Source organism: Polyodon spathula, chromosome 2 (assembly GCF_017654505.1).
Source record: "Polyodon spathula isolate WHYD16114869_AA chromosome 2, ASM1765450v1, whole genome shotgun sequence".
NCBI classification, from domain to species: domain Eukaryota; kingdom Metazoa; phylum Chordata; class Actinopteri; order Acipenseriformes; family Polyodontidae; genus Polyodon; species Polyodon spathula.
Genome location: NC_054535.1, coordinates 53,696,005 through 53,714,336, shown reverse-complemented (window position 1 = coordinate 53,714,336; position 18,332 = coordinate 53,696,005). Strand labels below are relative to the sequence as shown.

Below are 18,332 nucleotides of genomic sequence, written 5' to 3'. Positions count from 1 at the left end.
TGTCACTAACATACTTTAATTGTAATTCTTTATCTTCAGTTGCAGTGAACAAAGGCAATGCTACTTCAGTATTCCTTTTGCACATACTATATACCTGTCAGAGGTTCTGAACATTATCATTTGTATGTAATTTAGCAAGCACTAAATGTTCAGGTAATTACATGCATTCTGTCTGTGAAAATGTTGTGCTAAATCCACAAACTATATGCCCCCCCTTAAACTTATTCAACTTAGATAAGTTATATCTACTTGGATTTCTGGTGTAAGCAGTAGCCCTGGGGACTTCATGAAGAATAATTACCTCCCTGTGCTGAATCAGCAATCCTTATTTCATCTGTCTCCCCCACGCCTACAGCAGAATGCCTTGAGACTTCCCTAGCCAGGAACCATGCATCGCCAAGTGAATTATTGATGAAAATGTACCTCTGAGTGGCAAGATACATACAAGCAATGTTAGTATAATGTACCTGCTAAACCTGTTAAACCACCAGTACTGTTCAGACAGAAAACAAAGAATTTCTTCCTATAAAAACACTCTTGTTAAACTGCAAGACTCACTTATTTGTAATTTATACAATACAACAGTGGTGGATATGTGTGGGAAATGATTTTACAATGTGGTTTTATAAATAGTGTATTTACCAAGTGGTTACAATTTACTTCAGAGATATACCAGCGACATGAATACACCATGGGGAACAATCCTGCCAAAAGCTGTTCCTCTGTATGTCCTCAATTTTCATCAAGCACAGCCTGTAGATGAGCAGAAAGTCTCGGGTGATAGCAGTAACCTCTTGACAAATAGCATTATGCTTAAACGGTAAGTTCAGGGTCGTTATATCGGCATTACAATAAAGTTGTATTAATTGTGTACAAACCTGCATAGACAGCATGGTGAAGTCAACTGAACACTTCACATCATTATTATTCCTTAATACCCACTGCGTTCTGCAAATTATGTATAGCAGCACCTCACATGTCCACAGTGGCACCAATGAATTTATTTATTTTTTTGCAAGGTTGCTTCCTACAGCTGTGTATGCTGCTAGGTAAAATCCCATTACACTTCGTGCAGCCAAAGCCCGCTATTAACAGGGGTGCAAATTGTTCTTAAAATTGGTGCTAAACTGCTCTTCAGTTAGTTTTTAGTGAAAAGCAGTATTAGACACAATTGTGTGCTGTATATTTATATGTATAATCACTTAAGACAAAAATTGCAACATTAAGAAACCAAAGACAGCAAACCTAGGTAGCCCAAACGTTTAACATATAAACAAAACAATAGCTCATGGATTCAGCTCAATAGTTAGAAAGAAAGCTGTGCACATTGTTTATTGATTTTATTGATGGGTTATATTTCCACTTAGCTGCAACAAATGATCTGGTTTTAACTTAAATCCGTGAGTATACGTATCTATTTAAACCATGATGGTTTTTGAATCAACAAAATATTATTTTACAATATTTGAAAACCGTAAAATGCATTTATTGTTACCTGTTAAGTCTGCTATTTATCATTACTTGTTAACTCTATCTTTGTGACTTGCTGATTTAATTAATAATTGTGTAAAAGTGTGCTGTGAAGACATGTTTGTGACCAGTTTCTGCAGGTAAACTTACCAAACGACACAAACCTTCTCTACTGTGTATTTATGATGAGTGGGTGGGTCAAGTGAGTAGTGCACACCCAATGAGACACCATCGTCATCTGTGGTTGCTGAGGAATGAAAACAAAAAAAATTAAATGTTTACTGATGTCAGAATTTAATGTTGTTGGTGGTATATGAGGTAGCCTGGTACTAGAAGCTTGTGCTATAGCACCACATTTGCACCCCAGTATTAACATGTCGTAATACTGTCACAGTGTGATAACGTATATTGCAGCTTTGCAATCTTGTTTTTTCTGATAACCATTTAATCAGCTACACTTCATTAGTTCTCCCACCAGGAAGCAAAATAGACCAGAACTTGCATTAACGACAACAGTTTCTTTGCACCATGTGTGTAACCCGAGAAAGCACACACACACACACACACACACACACACACACACACACACACACACACACAGACGCACCATCGCAATCAACACACAGCGTACATCGTCGTCACCCAGAGTGCACCACAAAATCTGCGGGTCAGCGAAAAAATCTTGTTTCAGCTTTTTAAACGGTACAGTAATTTTATTTATCTGTTGCTTTTATTTCTTAATAATGATTTGTATAATCGATAGTCACCACTAGGACCCAGCGGAAATGCTAGTAAACTAAGGCAGCGTTAGCATCAACGTATTATGGGTGTCTGTGGTCTCAGTACTATAAACATATTTTCTGTTTTTAACATTGGGCCCTTATTGTTGAAGAATGGCTGTGAAATGCTCCTTCTTATCAGTGCCTAAAATAAATACAATTACTGCCATTGATTTATGTTGAATAATAATTAAAAAAAATGGGGCAGTACCTCTTATACACTTTTTTTTTTCCAATAAGGAAAAGATAAAAACATCTTCACATTCTTGTCATGAAAAATACTATTGTATTAAAAAATATTTGCAAAATACATGCATATGTTTACCATATTTCCTGAAACAATTTAGATGAGGGAAATTTTGTGCCATCTGATTCAGTACACTACAAAAAACAATTGCAGTAACAATACATTTCAAACGATGATAATAATGGGTGGCATCAATGCTAGTTCTGTGTAACCAGCAAAACAAATTGCATAGAATAGTTAAACTAGATAAACAAAATAATGCATAACATATAATTCATTACTGCACCCCATTAGTAGTCCTGCATTTTAATTCTTACTGTACAATGTCGACTTCTGTCACCCATTCATTACTTCTCGGTCTTAAACGTGCACACAGCTGCACAGTAAGTGAAAATAAAAGATGAATGTGTATTTACAGATACTGTAGGTTGCATACAAATGCATACAAAATTAAACATCAGATGAGAAGCGGAATATTTATTCTTTTGCTCTGCTTACTGTTGGTGTGCATAGACAATTTAACAACACATTTTTGTGCTATTAGGCAACGTTTAGCCAAATATATTGTTGTTCAACATATGTTAAAATTCTTGGTGGATTCTGCTCATCTCCTATTTTTGTCCATGCATGCTGAAGCCCCAGATCACCTATTGACTCAGCCGCTATGGTTCACTTATATAATATCATCAGAATAATTTTCATTTTGGCTGCAGCATGCTGCATTTATTCATCTCTTCATCAAAATAACTGCTTTTCTTGATATAATGTACAGCTATGGCCAAAGGTTGTGCACCAGCCTATAGAATTAACCAATTTTGCTTCATAAAGTCGAAAGAAACCTTCTGAATAATGTTACGTCAACATATTGAATTACATACCGCTTTTGTAGTTTTCCTATATTCTTAAAGAAAAACTGACAAAAATGACATTTTGAAATTTAACATGAAATACTGCCCTGCTAGGCTTTTGCGATATCATTTTGTAATTTCTTTGAATACATGATGTTAAATGAAATACACGTTATGTTGATAAAGTTTTGTTTTTAAATTGTCTCAAACCTAAAATTCTAGGTGATGCAAAACTTTTGGTCATAGCTGTAGTTTTTGGCATATTCGTTATCGTAGTTGTACAGTACAGGATAAAAATTACTTTAACTCAATGTAAGCTTTGCGCTTTTGGTTTTCACAAGTTTCACAAGAGTGTGACACCCGCTGGTGAAACATTGTATTTCTGTAATAATCTGTAACAAACCAGTTTCTAGTCAGAGATCCTTTATTTTTACTCAGTCGTATAAATTCATTGTGTGGAGATATATTTTTTATGAAAGACTTCCTTACTTTTATCACCTTTGCAGTTGCTAGATTTGTGAATGGCCACTCACTGATAGTGACAATCCATATTTTTGACACATACTCTAAAGTGGATCATTGCATTTTACGTTATTCATTTGTCATCAAAGTATTGTATCTTTGGAAATAGGACCAACTTGAAAAGACTGACTAATACAATTGTCCCTGGCTAAAAATGGCAAATATTACAGGAAAAAAAAAAAAAAATAGTAGTAAAAGGGCAAATGTTTGCTTGTTTTCCACATGGAAAGGAAATATGTTTTTATTTTGTTTTCAAGTTAACTGATTATTATTATGCTATGCGAAGTCACATGCATCCTAAATAGCACTGAAATGTTTTTTAAGTTAACAAGATGATGGAAAATAATTAAAACGCTGAGTAACCCTGAGAGGTATTGTTATAGATTCTAGCACTTTAAGATACCAGAATGGAGACTTGTCCAGAAGGAGGCCCCAGAGGATCATTAAGATATGTGCAGAGTTATAGTCCTGCCACTCAATGTACTTACTGGTATTATGTTTTGTCTCATGCCCACCCCCCAGACATTTTGTATGGAGACAATCTACCTCTCTTCATATATCACCATGGCAGCCACATTATTTGAGTGGCAGGTCTAAAGCATTCATTTATTTTTAATTAACAAAAGTTAAGGGGACTCATAATGTAGCTTAATCTTTGGTCTAAAGGTGTCATCAAACCAATACAAACTAGCAAGTGAGTGCATTATCTTGATAAATCCTGATTTATCTGTATTAATTAAAATGAGGTTACTTGTCCAAAGCTAAGGGCTAAATATGTTCCTAATATTGTATAATACATAGCTATTGTTATCTAGGGCAGTGATTCTCAAAGTGGGGGTGAGGGGTGCATAGGAAGGTTCAGGAAAAAAATATAAAAAATGATACACATCTTATTACTAGATCTCTCTTCTCTCTCTCTCTCTCTCTCTCTCTCTCTCTCTCTCTCTCTATATATATATATATATATATATATATATATATATATATATATATATATATATATATATATATATATATATATATATATATATATATATATATATATATAGAGAGAGAGAGAGAGAGAGAGAGAGAGAGAGAGAGAGAGGGAGAGGGGGGAATCCTTTTTTTATTTTTTGAAATAAATTGCTAAATGTGAATCTTATTGAAATAAAAACCATTTGATCCACTGTGTTTCTCTTTCTGAGTGTTTTAATTGCAATTCTGAGTTCTGTGTTTGTTTATAATTAGAAAAAAATTCAAATTCAATGATCATTTAAGTTCTTGGAAAATGTATCACCATTTGATTCCTTTGAGAATTCAGAAGAAGTTTGTTAATAATCAGATATGTCTTTGTTTTACATAAGAATCTGGGCCATTTTGATTGCTCGCCTCATTTTTTTTTTCGGAAAAACAAGAAATGCATATAATTTCAACTATACTGGATCTTCAAGTAACTGCAAATGAATGCAACCCCTTTGTTCACTGAAACTTTCACCTTGATTTTCTCTTCCAGATCTGGTGACTCTTATCTGTGCACCTAGGGTTATTTTTTTACAAAAAATCAAAGTATTTTTCATTTTAAAGCTATTCCTGAGTACAATCTTCATTTGTTTGATTTATAATAAGTTAGTACATTGTGTGTAGGGTGTCTCTTATTATATAAGAGGTGTTATTTCGCACAGGTTGAGCAGCCAAAACCACCCTTCGTTTCACGGTCCTCTTGCACAAGATGACATCTAAAATAAGAGGCACCCTACGCACAACATAGTAACTTATAACATAAAGCTTATTTACAGACATCTCTCTCAGATGTTAAAAAGTTTGTACAGAACTTAATAACATGTACAGTATGTATTACAATATGTATGTTTAAAGTTTATATTTTCTTTCTGCAACTATAAACTAAGATAATAATTGGTTACCCTCCTTGAAACAAGCAGATAATTAGATTTATGCTGTAAAAAAATAAAAATAAATAAAAAATACAAAATTTAATGAGAAGATATTTTCAGAAGTGAAAAGAAACATTATAAATTAGATTTTAAGAGAAACAGTATTTACAATTCGGAGATTTTCATTATCTACCAGTTGAATAACTGAATCAGGAATATTAAATAGAATAACTTAAACTCTGTATTCTCACTATGCAGGAGTCGGTGTATAAGGTCCTGGTCAAATCAAACTTTAAAATCCTGACTGGTAATAGCAATATATGTACAGACTTTTAAATAGCTTGTTATTTAGGATGTGTGTTAAAAAGTAATATGAAAGTAATCAACAATTATTTGATATGATTTGTGGAATAAAACAAGCATTAGCCAATGTTTGATTTCATTTAAGGGCATTGGGTTGCTTTGGAATTCTGAATAGCGGTTACCATATGAGAAATAATTTAAGACTGGAAATATTAATATTAATCATTTTTCTTCTGATCTATATTGTTTTATACAATGTTCTCTAGTATCTGAATAAATAGTAGGGTTTATTACATTTGATGAGAATGTAGTGTTTTGAAAGAAAGCCTTAAGTAAAGTGACTGGTAAAAGGGCGCTTAATAGTGTGAACAATAATACTTTGTGTCTTGATGGTTGTGCAGCCATTCTCAGTTAGGTATTATTCATTATCAAGATCAGTAGAGCTTGCTATCCGCTATTTCTGCTTTGAACATTATTTACTTTACATATTTACTCAATACTCCAGAGGGGGAAAACTAATAAGCTTATCAACCACTGTATGTGCTTCTGAAAAAGACTAAAAGCCCCCTCTTTCGTTTATTAAAAGTAAGAAGAACAAAAACAAAATGTTTCCCACTTCATATTTCTCTTAATCCATTATTAAAATGTTGTTTCTTCCTGTTATATTAGTAGTGGGGTGATTACGTCTTTTTAGAAGCAGGATCTGGTATACCTATGGCAAAAGTCCTGTATATAGAGTGAAACTAGATCTTATCGCTAACCAAGGTCAGGTTCCTAAAAGAGACAATGTCAAGTCTATATAACTTATAACAATATTTGTGAGATGCATTGTACTTTGCTGTGATGTTTCATAACTTTTCCAAATAACTTTCAGTATGTTTTAGAATTATAAACTACTTCGGACAACTCAGGTCTATCCCAAAGCTTGGTTGCAAATCTACACTGATTGCAACACAAAGTCTTACTGTAGATGTCACCTGGGATGTAACTCATGAATGGACTCAAGCTTCTCAGTTTTAGATATGTTTTATTTGACATTTGTAGACACCATTAAAATGTAATTTTACATTGTTTGTAAAATGTGTTCCGCAACAGTCATTTTATAAATGAAATGCCAAGGCCTGAGATCAGAACCGCAGTGTTGTCAATTTAAAATGAGAGGTGCATGGAATTAACAGAGAAATTGTGTAGATTTCCTCTAGAGTTATAGGAACATTTTATAGTGAGGCTTTCACTGGTATCCTCCCACTGGAAATGAGGATGCAAACCCATAAGTGTTACTGCAGGCTCTTAGGTTTTGGATCTCTCACTATTATTTTTATATTTATGCTATTTACCCTTGCAGTAATGCTTAGATATGTTACAAAGTGCTTTTTTTTCCCCAAACATGTAGGTCCCTGTTACTCATGGTGCTAAGTTTCATCAAGTACATCTGCATTTCAAAGCTCATTGCGCTACGTGCCATCTAGGTGCCTTGCAGGTCTCCCAACCTAATGGAAGTTTTGGTTTGATTAAATCTATAACATTTAAATTAGCTTAGGGATTTTGGAGCCCCAGCTCTTACCCACAGCAAATCATTAGCCTTATCTTTTACCAATCTCTGAATGTCAAGTGAACCTTCTTATATAATGGAAATTTATAATTTCTGGAAATAGCTCAAAAACAAAGAATTTTAGGAATGTTTTGTAGCAAGTTTTGCTTTTGTAGATAAGGAAAACAAAGTTAAAGAAATTATTTATTTCAGCATTTTTTTATTTTTTTTATTTTTTTTTGCAAAACTCCAAAAATGCTAATTCAGTACTATTCATACCCTGACAAGGAAAATGAAATTAATAGCTAGTTGAGGCACTTTTAGCAATAATAGCCTCTTTTAAACTATTAGGATATCTGTCAATGGTGTTAGTGATTTATGACCATTCTTCAATGCAAAATTGTTCCAGTTCATTCAAATTTTGTGGACATCTTTTGTGCACAGCCTTCTTCAATCCATACAAAAGACTCTCAATCGGATTTAGATCTGCATTTGGACTACCCCATTCCAGAACCTTGATTTTAATCTTCTATAACCATTCTGAAGTCGATTTTGTTGTGTGCCTTGAATCGTTGTTGTGTTGAAACGTCCAGTTGTGCTTTAAACCAAGTTTTGTAGTGGAAGGTTTCAAATGATTGGCCACATTTTTTGGTATGCTATGGAATCCATTTTACCATGTATTGGAACAAAATTTCCTGTACCATTAGCCCTTTGTGGTCCTATATCGGACCAGGTCCGACATTCCAATTTTCCCTTTCCAGTCCGATTTCTGACCCTGCACGACATCATCAAAAAGATGTAAAGCACAGCTCTAAAAAAAGCTCTGGTCATTTCTTCTCCAGAAAAAAAATTAGAAAAGGAGCCAAATGAAGCCAAAAAAAGTGCATATCTGATAGCCCTGTGCACCACAGAGATAACATGAACATAAACAAAGGAGACAGCTGCTTCTGCATCCAGCGCTCAAAGACTATCACTGACATTTGCAGAGCGTTTTGAGATGTTATAGTAATACAATAATGACTTGGATTACATTATTGAGGAGTTTAGTGATAAAACTAGTGATCAGGAGAGGATTTATCAGTATGCACGTCTATAAAGAGGTATGTGAAAAATACAGCAAACAAGGGTTGGGACTTGGCTGGAGAGACAGTACTGAGTGTCCTTTTACGATTCAGTGCCTTTAAACCTTTTTAACATTTTACCTGCACGTGAAGTGCTGTGCAATCCTTGTGCCTAAATACAAACATACATTTTAAATCGCTTGTGTTACACAGAACCATTTATATCCCAATGTACCAATGACTATACACAAACATTAACACAACACTCAACATATAAACATAAATATGCACAGGGGCGGGCACACTGCCAGAATGTCTCGCCAGACTTTCTCCAAACGTAATGACTATCAGCGTGACCAAATAGATCGATTTTAAACATCACTTCACAAAACTGTGACTTTTCCTAAGAGTGGCTTTTTTCTTGGCCTGCGACCATGGCAACTTTCACCAAGCAATACTCGACCTCTGGTTGAAATGAAAACCCCAGTCCCACTTACAACCAATTCACGTTGAATATTTTTGGCAGTCAATATTGGATTGTTATTAACATTCCTCACAGTTCTTCTACTTGTTCTTGGTGAAAGAACCTTCTTTCTTCTAGACCGAGGGAGCGTTGTGACACTACCATGAGTCTTGTACTTCTTGATAATAGAAACAATAGTTGAAAGTGGGAAACTCAAATGCTTGGAAATCTTGTTTCATTCTCCAGCTTTATGACAATTTTCTGCCTAAGGTCGTCAGATAGCTCTTTACTTTTTTCCCATATTGACTTATTGGTAATGACAGCAATAATCGTATGCCTAACCCTTTTATACTCTCTAAGAATGTTCACCATACAATGCAACATTTTCTAGGCTTTTCTTCTAGATGATACTATCATGGCATCAACGGGTATGGATACTTTTGAGTTAGCATTTTTGGAGTTTCGCAATAAATAATTGTAGACATCTGTTTTTTGTTACATTTTTTTCCTCATCCACAAATGGAAGAGGAAGAGGAATGACTTCCAGCCCTGAGGAAAAAGAAGGGGAGGAGCAGCCACCCCCAGAAGCAGCAACAAAAAGGAAGCCCAAGCCTCCACCTCCAGAGGGAGAGTACCCGCTGCTCCCGCCTCCACCTCCAGAGGGAAAGTACCCGCTGCTCCCAACTCCACCACCAGTGGAAGATTACCCACTGCTCCCACCACCACCAGTGGATCTGGAGCTACCTCCCGAGGGTTCGCGGCTGCCGTCGCCTCATTGCCTGGGGATTTGTTGTTTCTACAAGTGTCAGAATTGCTGCCGGAAATTCTGTGACCGGAGCCCAAGAGGAGTGAGCCGCCGGCAACAGAGAAGGGGTCGAGGATTGCACTTCTGCCTGGGGCTGCAGCCGATTGATCGCCTGCCTGCACTCCCAACACCCCATCCACTGCACCGGGTCCCCTGTCGCTGTATTGTGGACCAACCCTCCCTTTAATTCAATTATTGTTTGAAGGTTTATAATTATTGTTATGTGCGCATGTATATAAGGTTGTTATTTTGTCTGTGTTGGGGTGGGTGTTCAGGAAGGAGGAACGGGAGTGAGAGAAAATGAAGAATGAGAAAACAAAAAAGAAAACAAATAAAAAGATAACAATTCTACGCTGGCTGAAAGCACCAGCACACTGCTTGTTTGGTAGAGGTATATTATTTTGTTTGTGTTCACAACTTGTTTTGCTTAACCTTCTTATTTTGCTCTGTGAGCAGTGTTTTTATTTATTTATTTTTTAACTATTTTGTTTAAATAAATACACACACCAGTGTCTTTCACCCATAGTACCTGTCTGTGTCTGTCAGCGTCCTGCTTTGGGGACGTCACCATTCATCATGCCACACCTACCATAGCAACTCCTTTTAATCCACGCTTGAATCGGGAGGTTCCTTTTAAACCATCTTAAAGCTACAGTTGCAATATATTGTACTCCAAAGTCTTGATTCATAAGAGTTTCAGGAGATACAGCTGTTTTCCCTGATTAATTCCGCACTTCCACATTCCCCTGTCTCATTTCCTAGGTCAACCCTGCTACTGATATTGCAGTCTTAATAGAACAAATGCAACCTGTAATTTAAAAGTGCCTATTTACTGTTCTACAATATGTATATATATATATATATATATATATATATATATATATATATATAAGATATATATATATAATATATATATATATATATATATATATATATTATATATATATATATATATATATAATATATATATTTTTTAGAGTTTTTTCCTGTAAAGATAAAACTCACATTTAACTATGTAAACTTATCTGTTTAGTTTATTACTATTAAAATGTTTAGAAATAATATGAACTATAGTAAACTAACATTAAGCTGCTGACAAGTTTGTATAGTTTATCTTTGGTTTTTTTTGTGTATTTTGTTGTAATTACATTCTGAGTCAACGACATTCAGCCTAGCTGAAACAACCTAGCCATGTTTCTTGTTAATAATGGCTGTATTGTTTTTGGTGATGAATCAAAATTTACTGCCCCATTTAATTTCTGTGTACACTTTGTGAGAGCAATAATTTAACATGCACGATAATGTCCGAGACCACCTTCATATAAAAATGTCCAGCAGTCCAGGCATATCTTTTGGTCAGTAGCTTATTGTGAAATGTGGCGGAGGTTTAAGCCCCTTTCACACTGGCACTCATACCTAGGTCCAGACCCGGGTCCTGGCTACCCCCGTCACAATCCTGCATAGTGTGAGACATACCATGAGCCAGTTTTCAGAAGGGATGAAGAAGCATTTGCTCTAATCAACATTTGGGCTCATGGTTCAAACCAGAGAAGCTTGGATTGAAGCGTCTGTAAGAAGCTGTTTTCTGGGCATTGACACACATATTGTTTACTTGTGTCTGTCATCTAGGTCAGAAGCAGTCGAAATCGCATACCTGACTGCATGAAACCAGGTCCTTCCGGGTAGGTTCTGAAATGGGTAGATAATGCCAGTGCGAAAGCAGCTTTACATTGACCAGAAATTAGCGATCAACAGACACAGTACTCAGCAGAGGACAGGCAGAGGCAACAAAGTGAAACTGCGCTGCTTACCTTTTAATTTTAACATGTATTCCTAATGTCATTTTTAAGAAAAAAAAGCCTTTTTCCTTTCTCCTTTAATGCACATGCAATATATTTTTCCTTCTTGGCATTGTCACCCTGGCGAACAGGCTCCATGGATCGGGGTGACAGTACTGTGTGAGTACCATCAATAGCACCCATCACATTGGGGAAGCCAACAACCTCATTGAAGCCCGCTATCACATCCTTTAAACCTGTCCTCTGTGTGGGAAATATAATATAATCCCCTGTGAGCTTTAGCAGGGCATGCAGTTGTATTATACACATGAGTAGCTACAGCGTTTAATGGCAGGGATCATGTGAATCCAACTAAACATAGGCTGGGAGAAATCCCAGTGCACAGGACAAATGTGATTTTGCTTAGTACAAAGACTGAAGGGACACAAACCTAAAAAGAAAAATGATATGCAAACATACACACAGACGATATTGTATCTGCCATCTGTATATGGGTTCAGCGGGAAGAAATAGGCAGACAACAGTGTGTAGTTAAAGCAGTGAAAGCTACTATTTTTACTGAACTCTAACATCGGTATCCCCTTGCATTCACACACACACACACACACACACACACACACACACACATGCACTGAAAATGACAGGCAGGCAGGCTGCTCAAGGAAAGAGGGAGAGCGATTAGCCGGCAAAACACAACAGCACACAAACATTACACCAACACAGCAAATTTCCAACCCTGTCCCAGTCCATTATTAAGTCCATATTTTCACTGGTCACTTGTTCTGCATTTGCCCCACCATTACAATATCAATACAAGGTAGAAATGTATTGGAACCCTGGAAGCCTCGCTTGCTCCTGTGACACATACAAAAAGAACTTTACATACTTAACTGCAACTGGCAAAATAAATAACACATATTATTGTTATATGTGCAATCCTCGCTGCATTATCCTGTATAAAAAGGAAAGTAAGAAATCAACTATGACTTCTTAAGTTCATACACTATAGCTGTTACTTTTTGTTTTTGTAAATTGCAGGATAGGTCATAGTAAAACCTGAATGACATAGTTGAAAATAAATAGTTAATATTCTAAAGTTTTCTCGTTAAGGATTTTAATTTTTTAATTTAATTTGAACTGTATGCTATTTAATGTATAAGCACAACTACCTAGAAAATCAATGATCATTTCTGGACTTTTTCAGTTCAAATTAATTTTCATAACCACGTGTGGCAAGCTGGCCTGAATGGTGACGTCAGACCCGGAAGAAACACACACCACTGCGAGTGAACTGAAATGTGAATGCGCTTGCTTGCACGTTTTAATAAATAAAAAAGATTTAACAAAACACTGAACAAAACAAATGGTGCAGTAGCCAAAACAAATATACAGACAAGCAAACATGGGACGAACCCCAAAACAAGTATCGTGCAAGTCCTTCCGCACGATTAGCATTTGTTATGATTTTATAATTTATTTTTTCCCTCTCTCTCTCCCCTTCTGCACTGCAAACATACCAACCTGAGTGAGTAAAACATGCATCTATATATACAGTTGTGCTGGGATTCAATTAATAATTAATTATTCACTTGAATTCCAGCACGTGAACTAATTTGTGCACTCATATATAAAAATATCTGCATGTGAAGTGATTGTGCAATCACCGTGCCTAAATACCTATTACAACACTTGTGCTACATAGCCCGATTTATATTCCATTCACCGCTATATCCACATAAAACCGACAACATGAAACACACCACATACAGCATAAAACACAAAATATGCACATCTTATTATTCTGAGCTGGATGCTCATTTAAAACCATCAGCATGTATTACCATAACAACTGCATATTCATTCTAAGAACATTGGGAAGGGTTGAGTTTGGGGAGCCACGTCATGCGGTCGGAAGACAGAACGGTGTGGCTCTGTTTGTGCTGTCCAGGGGACCTGCAGGTACACTGCCGTGTGCCCCATAAGCACAGCCACGGACCCTGCCAGTGGCGGCGTGCTAGTAACCGAGGCAACCTCGGAACTTGGGGCTGTATCAGCCTGGAATTCAGGCTCCGCCTCGACCTCCATATCCGGAGGTAACGCGGACTCACCCCACAAGACGGCGATGGAAAGTGCATCCTCGTCTGAGCAGAGAGCCCGGTCGATCCGCTTGCCCTGTACTACCCCAGATGGATCAAGGGGCGGTAAAGAGATTGTGACCGGCTCAGGGGATGGGGGGGATGCCGTGGACACCGGGGTCCACGGCCGAAGCTGGTGGGGCCTGCCTCTCCAAAAGCTCCTTGATGTGACCGATCTGAGCTTTCATGTCCATAATATGCAGCGCCTGCCGGGACTTTTCACCCTTCTAACCAGAGGCGACTATGGGTTGAAACGGACGCCTGAGCACAGGAAATCTCCCCGGAGGGGCTCTGTGACAGCAAAACGTCCCCATGCGACTCTTTCCAGGCGGCTCGCAAGCACGTGGCACAGATGTCGCAGGCACCTTTTAGGGCTGAGGCGGCATGATCGGGGCCTAGGCACTGTGCAGACATGCTGTGGATATTGGTCCCACAGGCCGTGCAGGCATGGAAGCCAGCCCTACCACTCATAGCGCCGGGTTAGAAACCACTGTGCTGTAAACACTGTGTGCGCCGCATGCACTGAGCACCTTGGGCACCAGGAATAGTGTGGCACTGGGTTAAGAGCACCAAGTACTACATGCACTGAGTACCGTGCAATAATAACACCGCACGCACCGAGCACCGTGCATGCCGCTTGCACCAGGCACCGGGTGCACCGAGCACCTCGTGTACCATGCAGCACCGGTCTGATACGCACCGTGTGCACCGCTTGTACCAAGCACCGTGTTACCGGTTGCACCGAGTACTGTGTGAACAGATGCACCGAGTACCATGCAGCACCAGGCAACTAGCGCACCAAGAACCCCGTGCACCGAGTACTGTGCCGCTACAACGACAATGGGCACCGTGCGCACCGTGGTACCGACATAGCACGGGTAGAGTATTACGCACCGCGGTATTAAAAAGACTGGGGCAGCTAGGCACGGTGCCTACCCTGACTGCTTGGTCTCACACCTGTACAGCGCGTAGCATACAACAGGAGGGACAGGGCCAAAGCCGTGGCGGGCAATTGACTTACACACTCAGTAATAAAAACAGTTTTTAACATACAAAAAACAGTTCAGTATTACAGGACAGATGGGGCAGAACACTCTGTCTATTGATTGAGTGACCTACAACAAAAGTGAAGGCCTGCACAGCCCGTTTACATCTCAACCCAACAACGAGGGAAGCCTCGGTGAGGAGTATATGGCCGGCCTGGCTAAAGCAGCCACGCGCTACGTGAGTACGGGGACGCACAGCTACAATCAAAACAAGGCCCAACCGCGGCCCGCTGGTGGGCGAACGACACCGGGAACAAGGCAAGCCCGGTCCCATGGAGTAATAGTGCTCTTGAAGTAAGAAAGGGTGAAAAATACATACAATTTTTAACAATAATACTTACTGTGCTAAGACAGACAGACAGAAAGAAGCAGCCTGACATGCAGAGCACGCAGGAGCTTTTAGTCAGAAACAATAAAAAGGCTACGAATTTTTAAACTACTGATTCTGGGAAAGTGGCGATGCAAGCTTTCAGTACAAAGTGCAGGGAACTAGCAGTAGCTTACACAGCACTTTTATTAGAAAACAGGGCTCAGTGCAACACAGAGGTCTTACCTTACCAATGTGAGAAGTGAAAGAGGATGTTCCTCCTCCTGCGTGACGGTTAAGTACCCTCGGGAGGCAGGACCAAGGAAGTCACTTGAGGGAGGGGGACTATCAGCAGCTTTGATATAGGAGTCAGTGACACCTACCAATAGGCAGGAGTTTATCCCATAACGATGTTTGGTGGCCATCTTCGAATTGAAAGGGAACACATGTTATCTATCTTATCTATTTGCTGCCCCGTGGATTCTCATTTACTGAAGAAATCTGGCAAATTTGTGGTGAGACAAGCTTGTCAGTATCGGGATTCATGTTTTGTACTGAAACGATCTTTAGCACGGAGTGTAGATGCTTGTCATTCAGGTGAGATCTCTGAGTGGATTGATTAATCTTCATCAGTGAAAATAGCTGTTCGCAGAAGTACGTACTGCGAAACATTGACATGATGCGTGCAGCCTGAATGCAGAGCTGTGGGAATGTGGCTGGAAGGAACGAGTAAAACTGCTGAGTCGAGACAGAATCAAACTTAGCCTTCAGTGCGCTATTGCACTGCAATTCAGCAAATTCCATCTGGATGTCTTCTGGTGCAAAATGGGTTTGAAAAAAGCTGGAACTGGAACTGCTACTTGAGAAAATCTGAAAAATGGTGCTCAAATTCCTCTCAACGTTTAGTTTTGCAGCAAACCCACGACCAGCAAAAGTAAAATCCGCCATAGAATCACATACAGCTTGGTAAGTTAGGAAATGGGAAAGGTTTCCTTGCTGCTTGTGTTTTTCCCGCACATGTAACTTTAGCTGAAGCACCTTAACACCATTGTACATTTCAGTTATTACTTGTTGACAGCCTTGCAGTTTCACATTTACATTGTTGAGCTGTACAGTTACATCGCAGAGAATTCCCAAATCACACAACCACTTTGCATCTGAAAGCTGTCTAATTTCTTTCCCCTTATTGTGCATGAAAATGTATGTTTCTTGATGCAATTCAGAGAACCTTGTAAGTACTGCACCGCGGCTGAGCCAGCAAACTTCGGTGTGGTGTGGCAAATTACCATATTGAGCATTAAGATCATCAAGTAACTTTTGGAATTGCTGTTGATTCAAACCTTTCACCCTGGTGAAATGTATCGTTTTCACAAACGTGACCATTATGTGATCCATTTGCATTACCTTCTCACACAGCACTTGCTGGTGTAGAATACAATGGTATGTTAAAAGTCTCGTTGGACACTGTAGTTTTTTGCACACCAAAGCAACAAGCCCATTTTATTTCACCACACATGGCAGGTGCTCCGTCTGTTGTTGTCAATCCAACTAATTTCTCCCACTGTAATTTCATGTTGCGCGCACACTTCTCAATCTGTTGAAATATATGGTTTGCTGTGGTGGTGAGGTACATAGCTGCAACATCCAAAAGCTCTTGGGTAATAGCGAAGTCTGCATCAACACCCCGGGTAACTATAGATAACGCAGCTGTATCAGTAATATCTCTGCTCTCGTCAACAGCAAGAGAAGGCTATGAAAATCGCTTGCTTTTTCAGTGAGCTCTTTAGAGATCGGTAGCCAGGTCATCCACTTTTTCAGCCACAGTATTTCTTGAAAGACTGACATTGGAAAACACATGCTTTTTCTCAGGACAGACTATTTCTGTGACTTTAAGCATGCATTCTTTTAAAAAAGCACCCTCAGAAAAGTGATTTGAAAACTTTGCGATTAGCTCCGACACACAACTTGCCTTTATTGCCGCATCACTTTCACTTTTTGCCTTTTTAAACACATTCTGCTGTAAAGCAAGGGTTCTTTTTGATTCGTCCAGCTTTTCTTGCCTTTGCTTTCCTTCAAACTTGGCATATTTTTCTTTATGTTTCGTTTCATAGTGGCACCTTCAATTATTTCATCACCGCAATACTTCCCTTACATACCAAGAAAATGGGGTTTTCTTGCTGCTCTACAAATAAATATTCAAACTCCCACCTTTCCTGAAACAATCTGCCTTTTATCAATCTTTCTTTTCTTGGACATTTTATTATATTATCGCTTTTGACGTCCAGTAGGCTACAGTGTCTAACGGAAAACACGCCTTAATATCCCAGCACTGTTGTCTGTGTCCACTGACTTCCAAGTCTGACATCACCACCAGCCATCCGTGTCACAACCTGCCTTACCAAATGAGTTCTTCAACACTTGAATTAAAATGACATGCGTGAGAGAAATCACAAAATCCCCTTTGTGCGGCACTGTTTCATTTGGCTTGTTTCTGTTTCGTATGTCTAACTTTTGTGGGGAAGCAATTCAAAGTAAAAACAGAATATTTGGTTATATATAGGGCCCAACCAAATTCACAGTAGATTTTCGTAAATTTCACAGTCATAACATTTAAAAAATCTTATAATTCACGATTTCAGCTGCTTAAATCTTAAAATGTCATGGTAGTGTAACAAAGTATAAACATGTAGTTAAAAAGGGCAAAATATAAACATGTAAAGCCCTGAAGTTAACAAAAGCATGTGACTAACAAAGTAGAAACACTAAAAGAAAATGAAACAGAACTCCAGAGGATCGCTCTGTGATTGTTGTGTTTCTGTTATTCTTATTATTAAAAAATATAAAAATAAACATTTTAAACGTAATTGTTTGCAACAGTCACTCAAAAACTATTCTGAAATGCTGTTTTTCTTCATTTCCTGTCTCTGCGGTGTAAACACCTGTCTGTATTTATTCACGGCTCTCTCTGCATGCACAGAGTTTGCTGAAATTGACAGACGGTGCCGAGCTAGGGAAGTGCCTGTAGCTGGACAATACATCCAGAGACAAAAAAATATAAATGTGAAGTTTCTGAAATTGCTGACATATTTATTTTATATATTTTTTTGTTCTGTGGTGCTTTTAATGTATTCTGTTCATACGA

The 18,332-nt window shown here is 38.3% G+C and overlaps 1 protein-coding gene across 1 annotated transcript in view; it reads left to right on the top strand.

Moving 5' to 3' along the window:
• Positions 1-18,332, top strand: part of LOC121328107 (zeta-sarcoglycan-like) — a 154,902-nt gene that overhangs the window by 128,950 nt on the left and 7,620 nt on the right. The window lies entirely within an intron of this gene.